The sequence below is a fragment of the Cygnus olor genome (assembly GCF_009769625.2).
Source record: "Cygnus olor isolate bCygOlo1 chromosome W unlocalized genomic scaffold, bCygOlo1.pri.v2 SUPER_W7, whole genome shotgun sequence".
NCBI lineage: Eukaryota > Metazoa > Chordata > Aves > Anseriformes > Anatidae > Cygnus > Cygnus olor.
Genome location: NW_024429078.1, coordinates 116,268 through 140,017, shown reverse-complemented (window position 1 = coordinate 140,017; position 23,750 = coordinate 116,268). Strand labels below are relative to the sequence as shown.

The window sequence follows — 23,750 nt, the reverse complement described above, 5'->3', positions numbered from 1 at the left end:
GCATTTTCCCAAATGTTAGTTTCTGTCACTTAGGCATGTAAAACTGTTGATAGAGTTTGTTAAAAATAATTATATCTGACCAGATAATTAAATATTAGCTTTCTGAGTCCCCACAAAGGGGCTGAGTCCTGGTTCTTTCAACACTTTTTGTTGTACTAACTTCTGAGTACTTAATCTGCAACTTAGTAATATTCCTTTAGCGTATGCAATTTTTATAATGTCCTCAGCATTTAAGTACTGTACATTTAGAAGGTCCTTTTTTAAAAGCCAACACTGCTCTGAACTGTAATTTATTATTACAGTACCTCAGAAGCTGTTTCTCAGAAATACAGAGCAATTTTTAAAAGGAATAATTTTTAATATTAATTCTTGTTTGACCATGTCCCTTGTTTGACCATGTCCCAGTATGAAAAAATGTAATTATTTTTTCATGTGACCTAGCCTCAAACTGTCTTTAGAAAATATTACTTTTACAAAGTATGTATGCAATTTTAAAAAAATATATTGTTAAAATATTTCTTTAATGAGAAACTGCATGCAGAATTTATACTGTATGTTACTATCATTATATATCTAATTGGACAAGTGCACAGAAATGGAAATGGAATTTTTCTATAAGCTGACAAAAAGCGTGCATGTTTCCAGGTATAAAGTATTTAACTGTATTAATCTGCAACTGTATAATTGTATTGCCAAGGCTAACAGGCAGTCTTACAGTAATTGATAATTAATCTTGCAATTTAATTCAAAATCTGTGTATTTACTATTCCATTTTCTCTAATATTGAATGTTATATTTCCTTCTTAGAACAGTCCCTATGTAAGTAATATTTTTCACATAAATACTTTACGCTGGAGTATAAGGAATAACATGTAATAGTATCATAAGATGCTAAGGACAGGATTTATCTCACCTTCCTTTAGTTGTCCAAAAATTTGATACTTGGTCCAAGCTAGATAGCTGGACTCTCTTTATATTCAGTGGAGAGAAATGAGCACCCTCAGAGACTGATTTGTCCTGCTTGTGTCAGACATCTGGCTTAAGTTGGGACAAATCACTATTTGGAGTTGTCTGTTTTTCTCTGCTGACTGCAGAGAGACCCTAGGTGATTATTTTAGGCCATTCACCTTTCAGACAGTGAAGTTTAGTTGAGATGAATCCTATCTGTAATTGTGGAAACCCAGATGGCAGGGGGAAAAAAAAAAAAAAAAAGATGAAACAAGAAACAAAACAACAACAGCTAAAATAAATGTTCCATGTTTCTTGCATTTATTCAGAAATGAGAAGGCAGATGCTGTATTTAAAACCAGTGCATAATGTTCTGTGCTAATCATGTAAAAGCCACAGCAAAGAAAACAGCATTCTCTATGTATGTGGATGTGTGTAGAGGGACTAAGAAGTTTAACACATGCTTACGCTTCCAAAATATTTTTTCGATTGGACCCAAATTAAATTTAGTCAGTCCCCCAAATTAAATTTAGTCAGTCCCAAGCACCTGTTTAAGGCTGTGATGATACCGCCATATGGTGGATCAGTTGCTGCACACATGCAGACATGATCACGCTTATTTGGTCACTTCAAGCAATAATAACCCAGACACCCATCCAGGACCCAAAGCACGCTTTTGGTGCATAACATCCATAGGAATCTAGGCTATGTTTACCCAAGGTAGCTAGCCTACAGCTATCTTGGGCTACTTGCCCATGATATAGTCAGGTCTTGAACTATGGAAATACCTGAGGGTGCCTCATACCGCCACAAATCACAGGAATATGGGGTGCAAAAAACTTACCTTCCACCCCTCCATCCTCACCTTTACCTCTATCCCGATGTACCACTCTACCTTGCAATGTGGTACTCAGTGTAATCTCGTTTGTCCAAAAAAGCTTAAATAGAAGAAAAAGTACATCACGATTTATACGCTTTGGGTCTTTTAACAAGCACAAAGGAACCACAGTGTGATGTCACACACCCACTGTGGATGGCTATGTCAGGCACTCTAGCATAAGATGAAAAAAAGATCAAAGCACTTGGCCTTTACAGTAAAAGCCCAGGTTCAACAATAATTTAAGAAGAATAAGATCATTAACAAAGCTTGTTCTTCTTGGACCATAATTAAATAATTAATTAAAATAATTAAATGCAAGCACAATTATACACCTACTTAAAAATAGGGAAAATTATTTTAAACCAGTTAATTCAGGATTTGGAAGTCATTTGCATTTCACAGACTAAAAAAAAACAAACACAAAGACAACCCTAATCTGGATGATATTTTTATTGGTACTTTTATTAAGCTCTAAAAAAAGTTATATTTCAAAGAGAAATTAGGCTGTAGGAAAATACGCTTACAATAGCATAATTTCATTTTTTTTCTTGAAAATATAGATATTAAAACAATCAAAAACGCTTATGATAACAGCAACAGAGTTTTTTTTTCTTGCATGAAGAAAACAATTTTAAACTAGATTTTTGAAACAGGAATTCCACCTGTAAAATGCCTAGTTATTTCTATCTGCTATGAATGGATCCAAATGCCTGTGTATAACACTTGATACCCTGTTGCTTCAGATTCATCTGAATTTTCATTGGCTAGTGTGTTTGACTGTGATATTGCTATGATATGTATTGCCAGCATTTCAGTGGTATTTTAACAGTAAAACATCAGTTCCTTTAAAATCAAGGGAAGATTTGCATTCACTCTTGCTGTCTTCAGTCTTTCAAGTGGATCACCTGTCAAAGTTCTCAGTTTAGGTTTCCCTTTCTTTCACCAAAGGGTAGAAATCCTCGTTGCTTTTTCTAGTTTGCTAAGGACCAGGCATTTTTGGGTGTCATTCAGGGATGCTCGGGGCCTCGAGCATCTTCCTTATGAGGAAAGGCTGAGAGACCTGGGTCTGTTCACCCTTGAGAAAAGAAGACTAAGAGGGGATCTCATCAATGTGTATAAATACCTGAGGTGTGGGAGACAGAGGGATTTGGCCAACCTCTTTTCAGTGGTTTGTGGGGACAGGACAAGGAGCAACGGCCACAAAATGGAGCACAGGAAGTTCGGCACCAACATGCAAAAGAACTTCTTCACGGTGAGGGTGACGGAGCACTGGAACAGGCTGCCCAGGGAGGTTGTGGAGTCTCCTTCTCTGGAGATATTCAAGGCCCGTCTGGACACCTACCTGGGCAGCCTGCTCTAAGGAACCTGCTTTGGCAGGGGGGTTGGACCCGATGATCTCTCGAGGTCCCTTCCAACCCCTACAATTCTGTGATTTTGTGATTCATAAGGCTAAATGCACACATTTCAACGTGAGCTAGCCATCTGTGCTCTCTTGTGTGAAGGGATGAAAGACACAGACTCCTGATGGCTCTTGAACAGGAGACCTTTATTGCCATTTTTCACCACTACATATACTTTCCCCGTAGCCCCATGCGCTGTCCACGCGCCCGAATCTGTCATACAATTGGTTAGAGACCCTCAGACGCGCCTCAAGCCAGTCAGCAATTGGCCACTGCCCAAAGCTCATCTTTAACACTGTAGCCAAGTTACTTTATCTCGACCTTGCTCAAGTTTTTGTTTCTACCGCTTATTTCCTCATTATCTCTAATTCAGGGACGTGTGAAACAGCGCAAAGCCACCTGCGAATTCCTTTCCCACAATTCCCCCTTTTTTATTTTCAGCCAACCAAAAACTTTCTATAGATTTTTCTATCAATCACCGCAGACATTGCAATAAGCAAGGTACAATAAGCAACAGGGTGAAAATCACAAGCAGAATTACGATTGTAAAGTAGCGTGCCTACTAGAATCTACATCAGTCAACAAGCCACTAAGCGCTAGGGATGTTGATTCACAGCGATGCTGCTTCTCACTCGCACAGCACAATCACACAATCACGCAAAGAGGCCTCTTGCACTTCTCATTCATACCACAAGAAAATATCACTTAAAATAATTTGTCCGTGGCTTCAGGAGGTCCTTGTCTACTCCCGTGGTGAGCAGCTGAGAGTGGAGACCCCTCCGAGGAAAATGCTCGGGGTGCACCTAGGGGCGTCCGTTCCACAGTCGATCCCACAGCCGAGCAGAGCGGCTCCTGGCACAAGGAATGATGCTATTATAGTTTTGTATAATTACAGCAAAGAGATGCATTGCAATAAGGAGCAAGTGTGGCGTTGACCATTTGTTTCATGGTTTGGTTTTTGCCTGAGCAATTGAACCTTACACATGCTGTTGCTGTTACACATCCCAGGATATCTAATTCCTGTGGCTCTAGGGGCGCTTGCAGCAAGTAGACAGTCCAATCTTTGTTATCTGCTGGGTTCCACACCAGACATGTCGTAAACGGGTCGTTAGCACTAGCTAGGGACAGGCACATCGCTTCTTGTCCTGTCATGTTGGCGAGGGTGACCCAGATGTTGTGGTGTGGTTGGATGGAGACCCAGGGCTGGCAATAACTGATGACAGCGGCGATTGTGAGGAGGCGGCCAACCATGGCCTTACCCCCCTTGCTGGTACCCATCTCGGTCTGTGACCTGTGGAGACACAAGCATACCCTCGACCCCAAGTTATTAGAGGCTGGGGTCCCTCCAAAGACCTGTATTTAAACTTTTTACCATCACTAAGGCCTGCTCTGATTGTGGCACCTGTGACAGCACGGAATTCATGCTTTTGTAATGTTTTACTATGGGTGGTACCTCTTCCTGACGAAAGGGTAATGAGAGGTGATTCATTACATGAAGTGCCTTTCCCAACCTGTTCTGTGGTGTTTCCTGGGTGTCTCCCCCTTTTTGTTTATTTGGCAGTGCTTTCAAGGTGGGATGTGTGCGCTCTACAATGGCTTGACCCGTGGGGGAATGAGGAATGCCTGTGATGTGTCAGATACCCCAAGTTTGAAAAAAGGTTTGAAGGGAGTGACTACCATAGGCGGGGCCATTGTCGGGTTTTATTTCTTTTGGGATGCCTAGCACTGCGAAAGTGACACGGAAGTGAGCCTGGACATGGCGACTAGTTTCACCCACCGCAGCTGTCGCCCAAATAGCATGAGAGAAAGTATCTACCGATACGTGAACATATTTCAAGCGACCAAATTCTGGAATATGCGTTACGTCGGTCTGCCATAATTGCAAGGACCGTAGACCTCTATGGTTTACCATTAAAGACGGGGTTGAAACATGTTGTTGACAGTCAGGACATGTTTGGACAATCAATTTGGCATCAGCGATCGATACAGTGAATTGTTTCGCCAAGACTTTGGCGGACTGATGGAAAAAGGCATGGGATAATCGAGCTTGCTCCAGCACCTTAGGCACCAGGGCAGTCAGGGTCATATTAGTTAGCCGGTCAGCGCGTGCGTTACCCTCTGCAAAAATACCAGGTAACATGGTGTGGCTCCACATGTGAATAATACAATACGGGTGCACTCGCTGCTCTACCAAAAATAACAGCTCTTTAAATTTTAGAAACAAGTTTTCCTTTGGGATATGTCTCAAATGTGCACTCTCAATGCGCTGAGCGACACTTACAGCATATTGCGAGTCCGATACAATATTCAAAGGTACTGTGTTTGTTTTTTTTTCCTTTTTTTCTTTCTCTTTTTTCTTTTTTTTCCTTTTTTCTTTTTTCTCTTTTTTCTTTTTTCTGTTTTCTTTTTTCCTTTTTTCTTTTTTTCTTTTTTTCTTTTTTTCTTTTTTTTCTCTTTTTCTCTCTTTTTTTTTATTTGTTTTCTGGCTGCAATGCCCTCGATCACTGCATTGATTCGTCGCAAATCATGCAGTAATCTCCATTTCCCGCTCTTCTTCTTGATGACAAACACTGGTGAATTCCATGGGCTCTTTGTCAGAACAATATGTATTCGTACTGGAGCAAGCAATTTGTGAATAGCATATACCAACAGAAATGCGCCTGTACCAGCAGCCCTTTTAGACTGCAGCGATTTATGGTTCAGTGGAGGACTTGTTAGTGTTAGGTCAGAGGTTGGAGTAGGTGATCTTGGACGTCTCTTCCAACCTAGATGATTCTGTGATTCTGTGATTCACTGAAACCAAGTTTGAAGAGAACTGCAGTCATATCCACACCACTTGACACAGCCAGGTAGGAGATTCCTAGAGATACTGATGAAATTCCAGCGTGGAATGAAACCCCTGCAGCACCACATTCTTTGAAAACTTTTTTCAGCCGCTGGGATTTATTGAGTTTCTTGTTTTCACTGCTGAGATCTGTGGCTGCCTTTTCAGGGGATCCAACCACATCCTTGGCAGAGCTGCCGGCGGCGGCCCGCAGAGGCAGCAGAAGGGCCGGCGGGCTGAGGGGAGGCCGGCCCGGGGGGGGAGGGTGGCGGGGGGGCAGCAGCGGCGGCGGCGGGAGGCGGCGAGTGGGGGCCCGCGGAGCGGCGCGCCCGGGCGCAGCAGCAGGCGGAACATGGCGGCGCCCGATGCGTGCGGGCAGGCGCTCAAACCTGAGAAACGCAGCAGCCGGCGGCGGGGCGGGCGGGCGAGTGCCCGGAGCTGACAGCGGGGCGGGCGGCGGCGCTGGCGACGCTGGCGACGCTGATGGTCGCAATGGCATCGAGCGCAGAGTGGCCCCCATGGGTTGGGATATTGTCTCTGCCTCTATTCCCAAGTTTATCAGGTTTGCTTTCTCTGGCGGTACTCAGTCACCGCTTTTTATCTCACCCGCCTGCATAGCCTGAGCGGCCGCTGTCTGTACCCTTTTTTCCGCTTGCCATGATCTCAGTGTCTCAGTTGCTAAGCGCCAGGTCATCATCACCTCAGCAGCTGTTTTATCTCCCCACGAGGTAGCGTCCCATATAGTTGTCCCAGCATTTTCCCAAGTTTTTAAATCAAACACCGCTGAAACTGTCGACGGGGCCCCATTCTTTTGTAAGAACTTTAGCAATAGTTTCACTTTATACAGGTCATATTTCACTCCTCTTTTTACCAGGGGTTGAGTTAATAGTTTTACTATAGCCTCTTCTTCTGCAGAGATATTAGCCCCCACGATTAATGCCCAGCCGCTCACCTGTCCTTCAGGTGATGTCCCAGGCTTGAAGCTGCAGTCCAGCTGCGAGCTTGATTCGTTCGGCTGGGTTCCCTTCGGACGCTCGTGCAGCACTGCTCCTCTGCAAATCACGTCGCGGTCACCATTTGAAGGGATGACAGACACGGACTCCTGATGGCTCTTGAACAGGAGACATTTATTGCCATTTTTCACCACTACATATACTTTCCAGGTATCCCCATGCACTGTCCACGCGCCCGAATCTGTCATACAATTGGTTAGAGACCCTCAGACGCGCCTCAAGCCAGCCAGCAATTGGCCACTGCCCAAAGCTCATCTTTAACACTGTAGCCGATTTATTTTATCTCAACCTTGCTCAAGTTTTTGTTTCTACTGCTTATTTCCTCATTATCTCTAATTCAGGGACGTGTGAAACAGCGCAAAGCTACCTGCGATTTCCTTTCCCACACTTTTGGTCTATGGACAGAAAGAGAAACTCTTTGGTTATAGCTCATCTCATCTTGAAGTAATTGCTTAAAATTTCTCAGATGAACCATGCCCTAAAATTGCCTATTTCTCTACTTGAATCAAAAAGATTCTAGGGAGATTGGCTCAGTGTTTAATTATCAGTTTCAGACAACTGTAATTACACACAGTGAACCCTACTTCTTCTTGTCTCAGCCACTGCACTACAAGATGACTTCTCTCTTTTCAGGTCGAATACTTATACCAATTTTAGTTTAACACACTCTGGTCAAATCTGTCGATATCTCAACCCTTCGAGCCCCACGTTGGGCGCCAAATGGACTGTTGTGGTTTAGCCCGGCTGGCAGCCAAACACCACACAGCCGTTCGCTCACCCTCCCCCCTCCCTCTCCGGGATGAGGGAGAGAAACGGGAAAGTGAAGTCTGTGAGTTGAGATAAAGACAGTTTATTAAGACAGGGAAAAGAATAACAACAACAATAATAATAATAATAGTATTAATAGTAATAATGTGTACGAAATAAGTGATGCACAATGCAATTGCTCACCACCCGTTGACCGATGCCCAGCCTATCCCCGAGCAGCCGGCCCCCCCTCCACCCCAGCTAGCCACCCCTATATATTGTTCAGCATGACGTCAGATGGTATGGAATACCCCTTTGGCCAGTTTGGGTCAGCTGTCCTGGGTCTGTCCCCTCCCAGCTCCTGCTGCATCCCTAGCCTGCTCGCTAGCAGGACAGAGCGAGAAGCTGAAAAGTCCTTGGCTTGGTGTAAGCACTGCTCTACAACAATTAAAACATCAGCATGTTATCAGCGCTCTTCTCATCCTAATCCAAAACATAGCACCATGCCAGCTACTAGGAGGAAAATTAACTCTATCCTAACTGAAACCAGGACAGTCACTCATCATCCTAATTCAGTGTTTGTTCTCCTTTTCTTTAACAGTCCTTAATGGAGGTGAAAAAGGGAGCCATTGCAATTTCTATAAATATCTATGTACACAAGCTTTACAGTAAAATTATTTGTCTTTTTGTCACCCCAAAGCATATCGTCATTCACCACCTTAAAATTTAGTATTTAGCTTTCCCATTTTTCTATTTATTTGCCTCAGTGGTCCCTGGTTGCACAGATCTCCACATTCGTAAGAGGCCCAGACTCAAGATTTGTATAGCTTTCTGTTTAAGCAGAATCAAGGAAGAACTTTGAGTTTCCATTTGCAACTAAAATGGGCTGAACCACATTATTAAGGGAGGGAAAAGACATTTAGCTTTTTAACTGACCTTTGTAAATCCTATTAATCTTTAATGTGAGGGATGATTTTGATCTCTGAAGTTTTCCCATGTTGGCACGCAAGTGAAAGACATGAGTGCTACATGTTCATTATACATCCTTATACACTCACATTTAGAAAAGACCTAATTGCTCATGGACACTCGGCAAGGTTGATTTCATCACCTGTAGTAACCAGGCTTCTAAATTAGATGCCTTAGTCATTAGATGTCAAAAGTTAACTGGGATGAAACCAGCCTTGCATTATCATCTAAACTTGAGACCTTCCAGATGCAATTCTTTACTTTGATTTTGGGCACAAAAAATGCCTCAAAGCCCAAGCTTTTTGCTTTGATTGTTTTCAATAGATTTTTACAAATAAGCGGGAGAAGGGCAATAGGTGAACATGGTTAGACATAAGGGCTTGCAGTATATCTAAATGATTATGTAATTATCTTAAAGTCTGCATCAGGGACAGTCTTTGACTCCAGGTTTGTACAGTTCCTGGCACACTACAGGCTTAATCCATGACTATAGTTTCTAGTCATTACCATGCTACAAATAATAATTTGTAGCAGTAGTAAACAATATATTTAAGGGCAGGAGACAAATATAACCAATAGCAAAAGTGTGCAATGCCAAAATGGCATTAGGAACCAGTCATCTGAAAAATAAATCTGTTTGAAGAGATCATATTATGATGCTCTGAGTTTACTGATTACTGATTTACTGATTAGAAATTCTATAGGCCAGAAACATAATTTTGTTCAAGCCACCAATAATAATTAGTGATATAGAAGTCTAATTATTTGTTGCTCTTTCCTTAAGAAATTCCATTTCAATCATTCAGAAAGTCTTTATTTATTGCTAACTAGCGTAAAAACCCCAATTTATACCATGAAATTAAAAAGTGGTATTGGTAGGAGCTGCATTCATGCTGCAACTCATATCAAGGAGAGGAAAAGAAAGAAGGAACATAGTGCTGCTGTTTGTTAATTAATAATAAGGCAGCCAAGCACTGCAGAACACTCCACTACAGCTGGGATGTAAGTCTTCTTCTTTTTCTTCCTTTTTTTTTTCTTTTTTCCTTATTATCTATATTTCAGGCATTTCTAAAAGCCCCTGACTGTTTTTAGGGTGCCATTGCACGGATACAGAATTAGTGCATGTCCTTGAAGAATGCCAGTGTGAATGTAGTCAAACATAGATAGAATTGAGCCAGTGAAGCAGCTTGTCCATTAACACCCAACAGTAAAATGAGGAAATAAATTGAAATCTCCTTTCTTTTAGTCTAAGATGCAAGTCAGCGGATCCCATGCCCTCCACCTATTTCAAATTTTATTTCAATTTTTTGACTGACATAATTCCTTTGTTTCTCAAAAGCTATTGTTTTTTGACAGACAACACTTTTTAAAGGAATGCACATCTTTATTATTGACCTACTACTTTCTTTTAAGACATTTACTGTAGTTAGTAATATTCAATTATTCAATATTAGAAAATACAAGAAGTATCTGAAGACAACAATATAGATGACAGACTAGCAAAGTGTAAAAGAGTAAATTAGAGGCAATATATGGCCTGGTTGTTTTTAGTCATAATAGTGAAAAATAAGGTAACTCTTTTTTATGATGGGAAAATTCAGAACTGAGAAATGGGCTACAAAATTTCTGTTGGATGTGATCAGAAAATGTGGTTAAAGACAAACCATCTTTTGTCTTTTGTTTAATAAGACAATCTTATACTATTAACAGTTAAATTTTAAAATAGTTTGCTAGATTTTTTTTATTAAGATAGCTTAGAATTAGTAAAATAAATATATACATATATTTAAGTTTTCTGGTTTGAGGTGGTGTTTCATTGACACTGAACCTCTGTTCACATATGTAAACATCCCAAAACCTTCCTTGAAATAATGACCAAAAGCGGTGTAGATACTGGCAACTAATAACTCTAGCACAGCTTTGGAGAGAATTTAAATATGGATTATTTTTTTGATCATTCCATAAGCAAACTCTATCTAGGAAATATACTAACTAGAAATAGATGTTCAAAATTCAGTGGGGTTCCTGCTGGAAAATTTCTCTCTTACAAAAATACCAAGTAAATAATACAAGAAATGTAAGTGATATGTAAATAGTAAAATATGACCAACACTAGATTTGGATGCATCTTGATCAACAAAATGTAGAGCCACAATATAGTAAATCCAGTACCATCTGCCTTACTCATCATATACTTAGAGACAGCTTAACTAACCTGAGAAATGTGAAAGAATGAAAGTCATCAGCAATGATGTTTGAGGGCTGTTTAAATAATGTTACATGAATGTTATCCAATGAGTTAAGACTGAAAATATTGAAAAATATCAGTTCTTTTGTTTGTTCGTGCTTCAAGCATCTCTTGAAATGTAGGGAGTTAAACTGCAGTCAGCTGACTTCAGTGCCATAAAGTCAATTAGTTCATCATTATTCCTCCAGTATTTTACTCTACACCTTTATGGAGATGCAAAAATGACTCAGCTATCATCTCTTCCAAGGTCAGCCTGACTTTCAGTTCAGTGGACTCCTTACAGTGCTATTGTCAACTCATGAGGATGAGTCAGATAAACTGAGGACAGGTGGTGGCTCTACAGGAGACAGTAACTGTCCTCCATTCTTCTCCCACCCTTTAGTCTACGCTCAATCTGAGGAACTGCAGGAACAAGCCATGGATCAGTAAATCAGCAGAGCTCAGAGCTCAGTCAGTCAGTCAATCTTAAGAGCGATTCAGTGTTGGATTTGCAGATGTTGTGCAAAAAGATGCATAGTAAAATCTGGGATAGGGTAGTTATTAAGGGAGATTAAAGGGTGTTATCTAGTGCTTCAGCAAGTTATAATTAAAAAAAAAAAAGAGAGAGAGAAAGGGGAAGGAGGGGGACAGAGAGAAGGAGAGGAGGCTAACTTTTCCAGTCAGTGAAGTTTCAAGGATGAAAAGCATAGTTTTGCTTTGTTATTGGCTTCAGTATTAATTATACAGTATTTTTTCCACTTAACAAAAAAAAATCAGCTCCTTCAATTCAAATTCCCTAGTTAATTTCTTTAAGGTGATAATTCATACATAAGACACAGACTCAATGTTTAATGGTGCTAATTAGAGGTGCGTCAGCCCAGCAGACACGCTGAAAATTTAGGCTCCTCTGAAAACTGAGTGCCTTGTGACATACGGATAGCCCAGGTGTGAATCCAATCTTTCCAAGTGGAAAAGGTAATTCAGGCATTTGTTTCAATCATACAAAGTGCTCTGCAGGGCAGTATCTTTCTGTCTCTTCATCTGCAGGCACAAATAGGTGAATTTTATGGTGATACACAGAAGCTCAGACTACATAACCAAATGGTCATGTGCCCTTGAAAAATCTGTTTGTTTCTCTCTCTCTAATGACCTATTCTTTTGCAATTTACCCTCACTATAGCATGTCATTGCCCTCAAACAAAGATATTTAAAGTCAGAAGGCACTCTTTTGATCATGCTTCCCAAAGAAACTCCAATAAATCTGAAACTTTACAAAATACTCATGAATTGAGTGAATATTTTCTCTCTCTCTTAAAATCTTAAAATCTTCTCAGCATGTGCTGTATCTTTCACTTATCAATGCTAATGACCAGGTCCTGAAATCTCCATTATACTGTATGGTGCTTTTTGCTTCCTGGAGCTGTGCTACACAGAACCTGACACAGCCAGAGCTTGTAAAGACCCTTTACGTCCTTAGATTCCAGACCTGCAAGGTCACTTCATCAAACCAAAGCTCATTAAAAAGAATGAAGAAAGGTGATTCACCATTCTGACCTCAGATATTGTAGCTGAAAAAGCCCTTTGCCATTTATATTTCAACTTTCAATGAGTATATGACTCAGTACTGGAAGGATTTGTAGCTGACACTCAATAGAAGCTGCTCTCAAATTTTGACAAATCCCATCTTGAGCTGAGAAGAGAAACAGATATTGATCCTAAGCGTACCTAATTCATCTCTGCACTTGTAATCCCAAAAGAAAATGGCTTCTATGACCAGAAGGTGTACAATGTTTTTTCCATCTTGTAAAATAAACAGCAGTTATTTTGGTGTGTCTTCATGCGTCAGGAACAACATTGTAAGTAAACAAAGCACTGATTTTTTTTCCTTTCCTCTTTTCTGAGCAGAGTTATAAGAACTGCTGGGCCTTTTGATTGGGCTAATTAAACTGTATCAAATAATATAGACTGATGAAATTCTGGAGGCCACAGCTACATAGCTCAGATCAGTGGCTCTTAAATTAAGCTCTCTCCTTTATCAGAGAGCTGTGTTTCAGCAGGGATCATGTAATAAAATGTGACAAAATTCATTTCACCCTGATAATCTAGCTTCAGTAGCAACGTGGTGGTACTAGCAGTTGCAGGGTGCTAAGAGTGATGATATGTGGAGAGTTCTGTTGTCAATTATATTTTTGTAAATTTGGAGAAATTCTATTGATTCCACTGTCATTGTTTAAGAAATAGCGTGAGATGAGGATCTAGCCCAGGATTTATTATAGTTCCCTTTTTTTCAGCATGTCATATCAGAACAACTGACTGGAAAATACCAAAGGATTAGACGTTCTGTCCTGAGTGTCACAAGACGAGAGATGATAGGAAGCAAACACTCTAGCTCATGAACATTTTCTAAAGCACACTCAACTAGAAGCACCTCACAGTGTAGCATATGGTGCACAAAGTCCTCCTGTGATATGGGAGAAACAGTCTTTTGTGGGAAATAAGTAGGCCAGGCATTTGAACTGGAGTCCCCTATCATTACTGGGATATTGCATTTTATGGGGCAGCTGAGACTCTTTCCTGAGATAGCTGATTCACTGGGTACGCTGGGTTCTTGTGAAAAGTTTTCATTTCAGTGAGTCAGTCTTTTCTGACAGCAGTGACAATAAATGCTAAAAAGTTTCCTATCAGCTCCAATAATCACACAAGGGAGCATCTGGCTGTAAAAGGCTGGTGAGGAAGGCAGAGAATTTTATGGACAGGTGCATTAAGTGCAGGCATTAAGTGCAACTCAGCAGGGTTTTTCCACTTCTGAGCAAGAGACAGTTATTGGAGGTAAAAAATGAGGAGAAAATTTAGTCTACATTTTAGATTTTTAAGGGCATTGTTATCTTAGGAACAATAGTAACACAGATTGTGTATGGTTGTTGAGAATGGATTTCACACACCTAAGCACACAGATTTTCCCATTCTAGGCCTTGTTTCAGGCAGGTTTTGTTGTTGTTGTTGCTGGTGGTGGTGGTGTCTTTTTTTTTTTTTTCTAGAATATCTTAATTCAGTGTTAAGTGCTGCTAGGAGCTCAACAGCATATAGAGAGCATCTTGTTGGTGTTGGTGAGATGAAAGTATCTGTATGGGTAATTAGAATAAATCATAAAATACTCTTATCTGATTGGCTGTCATAGTGGTATATATTCCATACATGTTTAACCACATTCTTACATATTTACTCTCATCAGTTCTGATTCCTAAGGGAGAGGAAATCTAGGTTGTGATGGGCTTCAGACAGGAACAGCGAAACGTGGTATCATTATAGATTCCAAAACTTTTAATATATCGCATCTTGCCTATCAATCAGGGCAAGATTGCTGATGACAACAGAAAAGTTAGAAAAAAATAGGACTTGGTTTTCTGTGAGTTCTCATGAGTAGCTGTCAGAAATATCCAGTTAATTCCTCAGCCAGAATATCACAGAGCTCTGCTGAAGTTATCAAAGCCCTCTCGCAGAACAGCTTATAAATGATCTGGAATTAATAGCGGACAATAAACAAAGGAAACTACCCTATTTGCAGACTCATGTTTCAGGCGCAGAAGAATACAGAAATAGGTGGAACTATAAAGGTGACTGTTGAAAAACAAGCACCATAAGGGCAATGTGTAATGGTCAGGACATTTAGGCATTCTAATCACCAGGTGTGTAATATGACATATAGAAAGGAACATTAATGCTACCATTTATTTACATTTATTTAGTATTTCTATGACTAACTTACTATAAAATATATAAGTAAATAAATAAATAAAGCCATCTGGCATGCTTGCTGAGTATTGGACATTAACATTAATGGCAGTGCTTTTGTGCTTCCATATCACTTTTAATCTGAGGTTCTTAAAATGCTCCACATTAATTAAGCCTTAAAACTGTTTGTTGAGGTCCATAAGAAAAGGCAAATATACTCGCTGACACTCTCTGAATATAAGGAAGTTAAATCAGTGACTCCAAGAGTCTTATTTTTAAGAAGGTGAGTAGATTCAGATGGTATTCAGTCAGAGGTCTGCATCAAAATTCTAGCAAGTAAAAAGACCTATGATTTTTTTTAATTTTAATTTTTGATTTTTATTTCTTAAAGCCTGTTTCCAGATTTGTGGTCCCTTAATTTCTGGTACTAACTGATTTCTTTACACAGGATGGATGATAGAAAGGGAAAGATGAGCTGCTTTGGATCCTGCAGAATTCTCTGTTTGAACTCTAACAGATTATATTTTCATTGTCAACGGGTGAGAAAAATGAAATAAATAAATAAATAAAATGTAAAAATCTCATGAAAATAAAAGACCTGTCAAGGTTGTCTAACCAAACATTGAGAAGCACACTCACAACTGCCTAGATTCACTGTACCCTAAGCAACTGACTGGTTATAATCATACAAACTACTCTACGATGTTAAAAGCAGGAGCTTAATTTCTCCAGAGGTTAATTCAGCCTTCCTCTAATCTCAGTTAACTGGTAAAGGGACTTATCACTCTTCACCAAGTAGATATGGAGCTCAAGGCAAGGAGAATCTCCATCCTTTACTGGATGTGGGGGGAAACTTAGTTACAAAAGATGAGGAAAAGGCTGAGGTGATTAATGCCTTCTTTGCCTCAGTCTTTAGCGGCAAAACCAGTTCTCTAGATACCCAGCACCCTGACCTGGTGGAAGGGGATGGGGAGCAGGATGTGGCCCTCACTATCCACGAGGAAATGGTTGGCGACCTGCTACAGCACTTGGATGTACACAAGTCGATGGGGCCGGATGGGATCCACCCGAGGGTACTGAGAGAACTGGCGGAGGAGCTGGCCAAGCTGCTTTCCATCATTTATCGGCAGTCCTGGCTGTCAGGGGAGGTCCCAGTCGACTGGCGGCTAGCAAACATGATGCCCATCTACAAGAAGGGCCGGAGGGTAGACCCGGGGAACTATAGGCCTGTTAGTTTGACCTCAGTGCCAGGGAAGCTCATGGAGCAGATTATCTTAAGTGTCATCACGCGGCACTTGCAGGACAACCAGGCGATCAGGCCCAGTCAGCATGGGTTTATGAAAGGCAGGTCCTGCTTGACGAACCAGATCTCCTTCTATGACAAAGTGACGCGCTTAGTGGACGAGGGAAAGGCTGTGGATGTGGTCTACCTTGATTTCAGTAAGGCTTTTGATACCGTTTCCCACAACATTCTCCTCAAGAAACTGGCTGCTCTTGGCTTGGACTGGCGTGTGCTACGTTGGGTTAAAAACCGGCTGGATAGCCGGGCCCAAAGAGTTGTGGTGAATGGAGTCAAATCCAGTTGGAGGCCGGTCACTAGTGGAGTCCCCCAGGGCTCAGTACTGGGGCCAGTCCTCTTTAATATCTTTATCGATGATCTGGATGAGGGGATCGAGTGCACCCTCAGTAAGTTTGCAGATGACACCAAGTTAGGTGCGTGTGTCGATCTGCTCGAGGGTAGGAAGGCTCTGCAGGAGGATCTGGATAGGCTGGACCGATGGGCTGAGGTCAACTGTATGAAGTTCAACAAGGCCAAGTGCCGGGTCCTGCATCTGGGGCACAACAACCCCAAGCAGAGCTACAGGCTGGGAGATGAGTGGTTGGAAAGCTGCCTGGCCGAGAAGGACCTGGGAGTTTTGGTTGATAGTCGGCTGAATATGAGCCAGCAGTGTGCTCAGGTGGCCAAGAAGGCCAACAGTATCCTGGCTTGTATAAGAAGCAGTGTGGCCAGCAGGTCTAGGGAAGTGATTGTCCCCCTGTACTCGGCTCTGGTGAGGCCGCACCTCGAGTACTGTGTTCAGTTTTGGGCCCCTCGCTACAAGAAGGACATGGAGGTGCTCGAGAGAGTCCAGAGAAGGGCGACAAGGCTGGTGAGGGGTCTGGAGAACAAGTCTTGTGAGGAGCGGCTGAGGGAGCTGGGATTGTTCAGCCTGGAGAATAGGAGGCTCAGGGGTGACCTTATCACTCTCTATAGGTACCTTAAAGGAAGCTGTAGCGAGGTAGGGGTTGGTCTATTCTCCCACGTGCCTGGTGACAGGACAAGGGGGAATGGGCTAAAGTTGCGCCAGGGGAGGTTTAGGTTGGATATTAGGAAGAACTTCTTTACTGAAAGGGTTGTTAGGCATTGGAATAGGCTGCCCAGGGAAGTGGTTGAGTCACCATCCCTGGAGGTCTTTAAGAGACGTTTAGATGTAGAGCTTAGTGATGTGTTGTGGTTTAACCCGGCTGGCAGCTAAACACCACACAGCCGTTCGCTCACCCTCCCCCCTCCCTCTCCGGGATGGGGGAGAGAAACGGGAAAGTGAAGCCTGTGAGTTGAGATAAAGACAGTTTATTAAGACAGGAAAATAATAATAACAATAATAATAATAATGATAATAGTATTACTAATAATAATGTGTACGAAACAAGTGATGCACAATGCAATTGCTCACCACCCGTTGACCGATGCCCTGCCTATCACCGAGCAGCTGGCCCCCCCACCCCGGCTAGCCACCCCTATATATTGTTCAGCATGACGTCAGATGGTATGGAATACCCCTTTGGCCAGTTTGGGTCAGCTGTCCTGGGTCTGTCCCCTCCCAGCTCCTGCTGCATCCCTAGCCTGCTCGCTAGCAGGACAGAGCGAGAAGCTGAAAAGTCCTTGGCTTGGTGTAAGCACTGCTCTACAACAATTAAAACATCAGCATGTTATCAGCGCTCTTCTCATCCTAATCCAAAACATAGCACCCTGCCAGCTACTAGGAGGAAAATTAACTGTGTCCTAACTGAAACCAGGACATATGGTTTAGTGAAGGACTTGTTAGTGTTAGGTCAGAGGTTGGACTAGGTGATCTTGGAGGTCTCTTCCAACCTAGATGATTCTGTGATTCTGTGATTCCAGTTTAAAAACCCTCAGATGCTTCGCAAATGAGCAGGATTAGTCCGAGTCCAAGTTACTATGTTTGGCTGACTCCTTCATATAGTGTTTCCATCAGAAGAACATTTTGAGACTGTATGTGTCTAGTTGAAAACAAATTGAGCATTGGTCAAAGTAAGTGTACTATCAGTGGAAACTCAGTTTTATTGAATAGAATTTAACTGGAAAGACAACAGTAGCCTTAAAAACCCAGGATGATAACCTGGCTCCTCTGTTTCCAGGAGTAATTCTTATTGACTGTAGTAGAGCCAAGATTTCATTCCACGTGGTAGTGGAGACTTCCATTTGAAACAGGCCTTTGTCACTGCAGCTCTTCAAGCCAAGTCAAGAGATTGTTAAATTGCATAGCAGCATTTATTTTATTTATTTATTTATTTATTATAGGTCTTCTTTCTTTCTTTCCCCTTCTTTCTTCTGTGAGGTTTTGGAAAATTGCTGACCCTTCTGTTCTCTGAGTACGCTGAATACAAGATAGCATTTCTACTTAAGTGCAGTATTTTCCATGATACTGCCCTTGACCAAAATTCTCTCTTATTAAGAATGTTGTTTGTTGACTCTGCACTTGACTCCTCTCTTCATGTGTGTTCAGGGACAGCAGGGACATATCATACTTAGATACCATATGTAAATGCACATAAATTGTCTTCTATATAGAGACACATTAATAGAGATTATTTTATTCACTGCTAACTCTTCCATACGAATAGAGTAGTATCAAGAGCGTTCTTTCCTGTAGTAGGAACAATAATATATTGTCAATAGAAAGATACCTTAATAAGACGAAAAATACGTTCAATGACAGGAACAATACGTTTCATAGGAAAGTATATGACAGGAAAGAGGCATTGCATTGTTTGGAACACCTGTGGTTAATTATCATAGCTGCATACATTAAAATCAGTTTCCAGCCTCATATATCTTCATAGACTGGCGACATTAAGCAATAAAGGCTTAATAATCAAAAGTACTGAGTTAGTAAATGTTTTCTAATTTTAATAACTTCTTGTTGTAATTACCAAGTCTTGGAGTGAAATGATTTAATTAGAAAGTAATCAAGAAGTGTCTACTGTTAATTGAAAGAATTATAGAAGATCTACATTTTAAATATATTTCTTAGATAAAAAAATAAAGACTGTGATAATTATTTTTTAAACCATGCTAATAAGAAAAGTTTGATACCAAAATGAGATGTGTATAATAATTCCCATAGCTGCGTTTGCCTTTATCAGGTACAACCCAAAATAAGGGTACTTTGGACATTCCCATTGTCTGTCATTTTCTATCTTGGTGTGCTTAAAGAATGTCCATTCATGCTCACAGCTCCTACAAGAATAGCAGTAGTTATCATTATTTCTATTTTCTCAACTGATAAAGTGTGGTCAGATGAATCAGGATAAATCATGGATATTTATAGGTTAGACTGAAAAAAATCTATCTAATCTTCTTTTGATAGAAACCTGGATTTATAATTAAGCTGTTTTTAAAATAAATTGAGATTATTTTCTTTTCATAAAAATTTTAACTTTTCTGGAAAGGAAAAAGGTACATCTCAAATTAAAACAAAAAAATCAAAAAAATAATGGTTCAAAAATTTTCAACTAAAACCAAAAGAATTTGGATTTAGAAAAAGTCAGCAAATTACCTAGTAGGATTTATAGCTCGTGGTCTTCATCTTTTCATTTTTCTCTGCCATCTGAGTTCTGAAAATGGATGATGTTTCCCCAATTCCTCCATGGCTATGCATTCCCATGTTGAACCCCACTCAGCAAGCGGGGTGTCAGAAATGCTGAATATGTCACATGGATAAAACCTTTTTTTTCTTATTTGCTACTGTTTCTGTTAAACATTCCAAGACACTGATCATCCTAAATAAAACTTCTGTGGTGAGCTGCTATTCCCTCTTGGGTGTCTGTTAAAGTTAATTTGTCAATGCACAAGAAGCACAGGATAAAGACCTAACACAGGTTTGTCAGAATAGACATGGTATGTAGGTTTCTGAAATGGTACATGCTCTTAGGTCCTAGGCTTGTGTGAAAATCTTGTACTCTAATAAATAAATGCTATTAAAAAAAGATGTTTTCCATGAAAGGTAAAAATGACCTGCTCGCAGGAGAAATGACAGAGCTAAAAACATACACAAAAATGTTTTCCTACCACTGTAGTGGAAATAATTGGAGAATAGAAATAAATTAAAAAAAAAAAAAGAGAAATTAACTTATCTTTCATGAGAATGCTATTACTGTTTTACACCCTTTAATTATTCTCCTGAAAAGCGCATCTGATTAATAACAAAACCAACACCACTATTCCTGTGGTTGCTGTTTTTAATCCTGAAGGGCTTTTTAGACTGTCAACAAATGATGTCATATGACATGCATGGCGAACAGCCACTAGTAGGGTGACATCTGTATAGCTGAAGAAAATTCAAATGATCTGTCTGACTAACAAGACTGCAAGATCTTGAAGTGGTCATTGACAAACTGTCAGGCACTTCAGCTTCACAAATAAATGTACATTTTCATTTCTAATTTATGCAGGCTGTTAATACAATTGTAGGTGTAAATATGACATTTGCAAGCTGAAAGTGTACTAAGACCTGAAAATACCCAATTTTTGTCTTGCCAGCTCAACTGGCTTTTACGAACCCATACCTTTTCTTAGGCTGGTAAACCTTTAAAAATCAAACAAACAAAACCACATTTTATATTTCTAGAAACGTTCATCTCAAACTAAATGTAAATGATTTGCCCATACAGAATAACTGTTTTGCTTCTGTTGTGCTTTAAACAGAAGAGATGACCTTGATATAAGGCATCTATTTGGACTTAATGACTAGGTGGTGATGATGTTCTCTAGGTGTTCACCAGGCCAGCAGCTTTTCCTAGCTCTTCCCCAGGAGTTACCTTTAGCCTTGATCATTGCTGTTTAAACAAACACATCTTGAAAACTTAGGAGGTTACTTCTCATTTACCTGCCATCTAAATTCATTCTTCAGAGACATTCTGTCAGCAAAGGAGATATGAGCCAGTGTCTTCATTGTAAAAGAAAAAAGAAAAATCTCACTGTATAGTATGTTTTATATGAAGAAGAAAAAAGGTAATTATATGTTACCTCTTATAGCTATCATGTGAGAGGGAATTTTCTGGATGACTTCTTTTACAGACTGAAGAAGTCTATTAAAAAATAGTAAAAAATAAAACAAAATAAAACTAAGGGAGTGGAGGCATTGGGGAACTTTTGAATCCCTTAGGAAAACAAAATAGGGAGCATTACATAGACTGTTCCCAACTGGGCATGGCTTTCTAAGTTACACAGAGCACCCTTACTTACTGAAATGCAGACAGATATGCATGAGAAATTCCCAGTTGCTGACATTTTGTGAGCTTTTAATAGTACCATTAGTCAATATATCAGTATGCAGCATATCATACTGACTAGAGTTGATGTTTATAGTGGAAAGCTATTGACTTATAAGATGAAAAATTGGATATAATTCAGCGTCAGGCATTATTGCCCACTGGAGGTTACTTTTTCATGTACAGGGACAATAATTTCCCCTGTAAACTGAAAACTCCAGGCTTACTATATATTTTACTATGCACTTTAACAAGACTTTTTTGCCCTAAATGTGCTTTACATAGAAGCTGGAACTTCAGCAACAGTATATCCTCTGTTACCATAACTGATACTAAAACAAACATAAACAAACAAACACACACAAACAAAACCCTGAGTGACTCACTAATATTTCTTAATTTTAAAAATGGGCAATAACACATTTAGATATAGATGTAAAAGGATACCTCCTACCTATCACATCCAGAAGTCAGGGTTTTAAATCCTATATTGACTGTTACTTATTTAGACATCCTCAGTATGGGATTGGGATCCTTGGTATAAGATTTATCTCAGCTAACTTTGCTTGTTCCAAGCAGCCAAGCAGGTTCTGCGGAGAGACTGTGCAGTCCTCATCCTCAAAGATTTTCAGGACAAGATCAAATAAAGCTCTCAGCAACTTGGTCTAACTCTACTTTGAACAAGAATTTGAGCAAGATTGCTACCTGAGATCCCTTCCAACCTGAATTCTCCTACAAACCTATGAATTCAGTCACTCTTAAAAGTTTATACAGGCTCTTTCTGTATTCAGTATTACAGAAGTTAGGTCACATCAGTAAAAGAAAATGTCAGTGACAAACAGGATGAAATGCTCTCTGGAGTCACTATAGTGGGAACGAAGAAGATTAGCCTGGATTAGCTAATTAACTTTCTGACTGTTAAAAATGATGATATGGCAAAGCATTTCACCTTGAACACCCAAACTACTGGTTAGTTGAGGATTGCATGGTTATTCCAAGATGTTTTTTTTTGTCTGTGAATCACTCATCTTTGATCTTAACTGATGACTTAGAATGCCACCAAAATACAGTTAAATAACTGCATAGAATAAAAAAGTATTGCATGCATTGACTGATGAAATAATGGGCTGTATCCTATAATTTTAGTAAAAGATTGGCTTGCAAACCACAAAATGGATACAATTCATCTGACAATAGATCTTGATAAGCAAAAAAAAAAAGGTTAAAAAAAGTCAGAATTAGCTTGTCAATAACAGAAATGAGTCAATAGCAGAACAAATGCTACCCACTTCTAATCACAGGAATGGCACAATAGACAATACTCATTATCCACCTCTCAAATCTTGGTGTGAAAAAAGCCATAATAGATCAAGAATAATATGACAATAACAGTAACAATAAAAATAAAAACAAGAGCAGCAGCAAAACCAAAAAAAAAAAGAAAATCATGTCCTAAAATTAGTGACATAAATCAATGAGTGTTTTCTTCTGTCAATTCACATTAAGATACACCATATAAGACATAATAACCCAGAGTATCCTAACACAACATGACATCCTGTTTTTACTTCATGAATTATAATTTAAGACGAGTTTTTTTCACCCTTTGGACAGTTACTTACTATAACATAATATGTTCAGGGATTTTCCTTGGGTTTCTTGGTAAGATAGCTATTTTTGGTAGCATTCATCCCCAAAATGATGCTGTGTAACAGGATTAAATCTTTCCTATCACAGTTTGACAGCCCAGTGCCAATTTATTCTCATAGGGAGAAGCCCACTGCCAAAACCATCACTCCACTGGAGTGAAAACCATTCATTTGTCATCTCAGTTTTAAGATTCCTGACTCCAAATGTAAGGGTATTCTCCATGGATGTAATGGGACATTTAGCAATTCATTCATTTTGTTCACATGCTACTTATTTAGACACTCAGCAGTTGGCAGCTTTTATGTGGAGTGGTGGAAATTATAAAGACATTGCGTATCATAAAAATATAAATGAAAGAAAACATAGGGCCTGTTTTATATCAGACTAAATTGACTAGTGTCATACTCAGGATATTCTATTTTATAAATTATAATTGTTAGAGGAGGTGTTCCCTTGAGTGAAACACTACCTGTTTGTTTCACATATGACACCAACTCTTCACTTTTTCCTCTGCAAACAAATGTTGTGTAAGACAAAAGTACACAAAGAAGCAAATGTATAAACTCAAGTAGTATGCATATGAGTAGAATAGAGTATACCTATGTTTAAGATTTTAAATATAGCTAAGGTCTCTAAGTGTAAGTAAAGGAAAAGAAATAACATTATATGGTAGCAGTAGTCAAACAGCTCCAGAAGTAGAGCTATGATTTTTCAGGGATATATATATATATATAAGGAAAATTCTTATATGATCCTTTCCATCCTGTTTTCCGGCCATTTGCTGTGGGTTGACCCACAAGAAACT

At 39.9% G+C, this 23,750-nt stretch overlaps 2 long non-coding RNA genes across 2 annotated transcripts in view; one reads left to right on the top strand and one right to left on the bottom strand.

Annotated features, from left to right (window-relative positions):
• The window catches only part of LOC121063010, a 257,279-nt gene that overhangs the window by 152,815 nt on the left and 80,714 nt on the right, over nucleotides 1-23,750 (bottom strand). The gene's annotated exons all lie outside the window — the stretch shown is intronic.
• On the top strand, nucleotides 5,698-22,530 carry LOC121063009. Its single transcript, XR_005815784.1, has 3 exons — nucleotides 5,698-6,077; nucleotides 15,189-15,279; nucleotides 21,883-22,530. It is a non-coding gene; the product is annotated as an uncharacterized LOC121063009 (long non-coding RNA).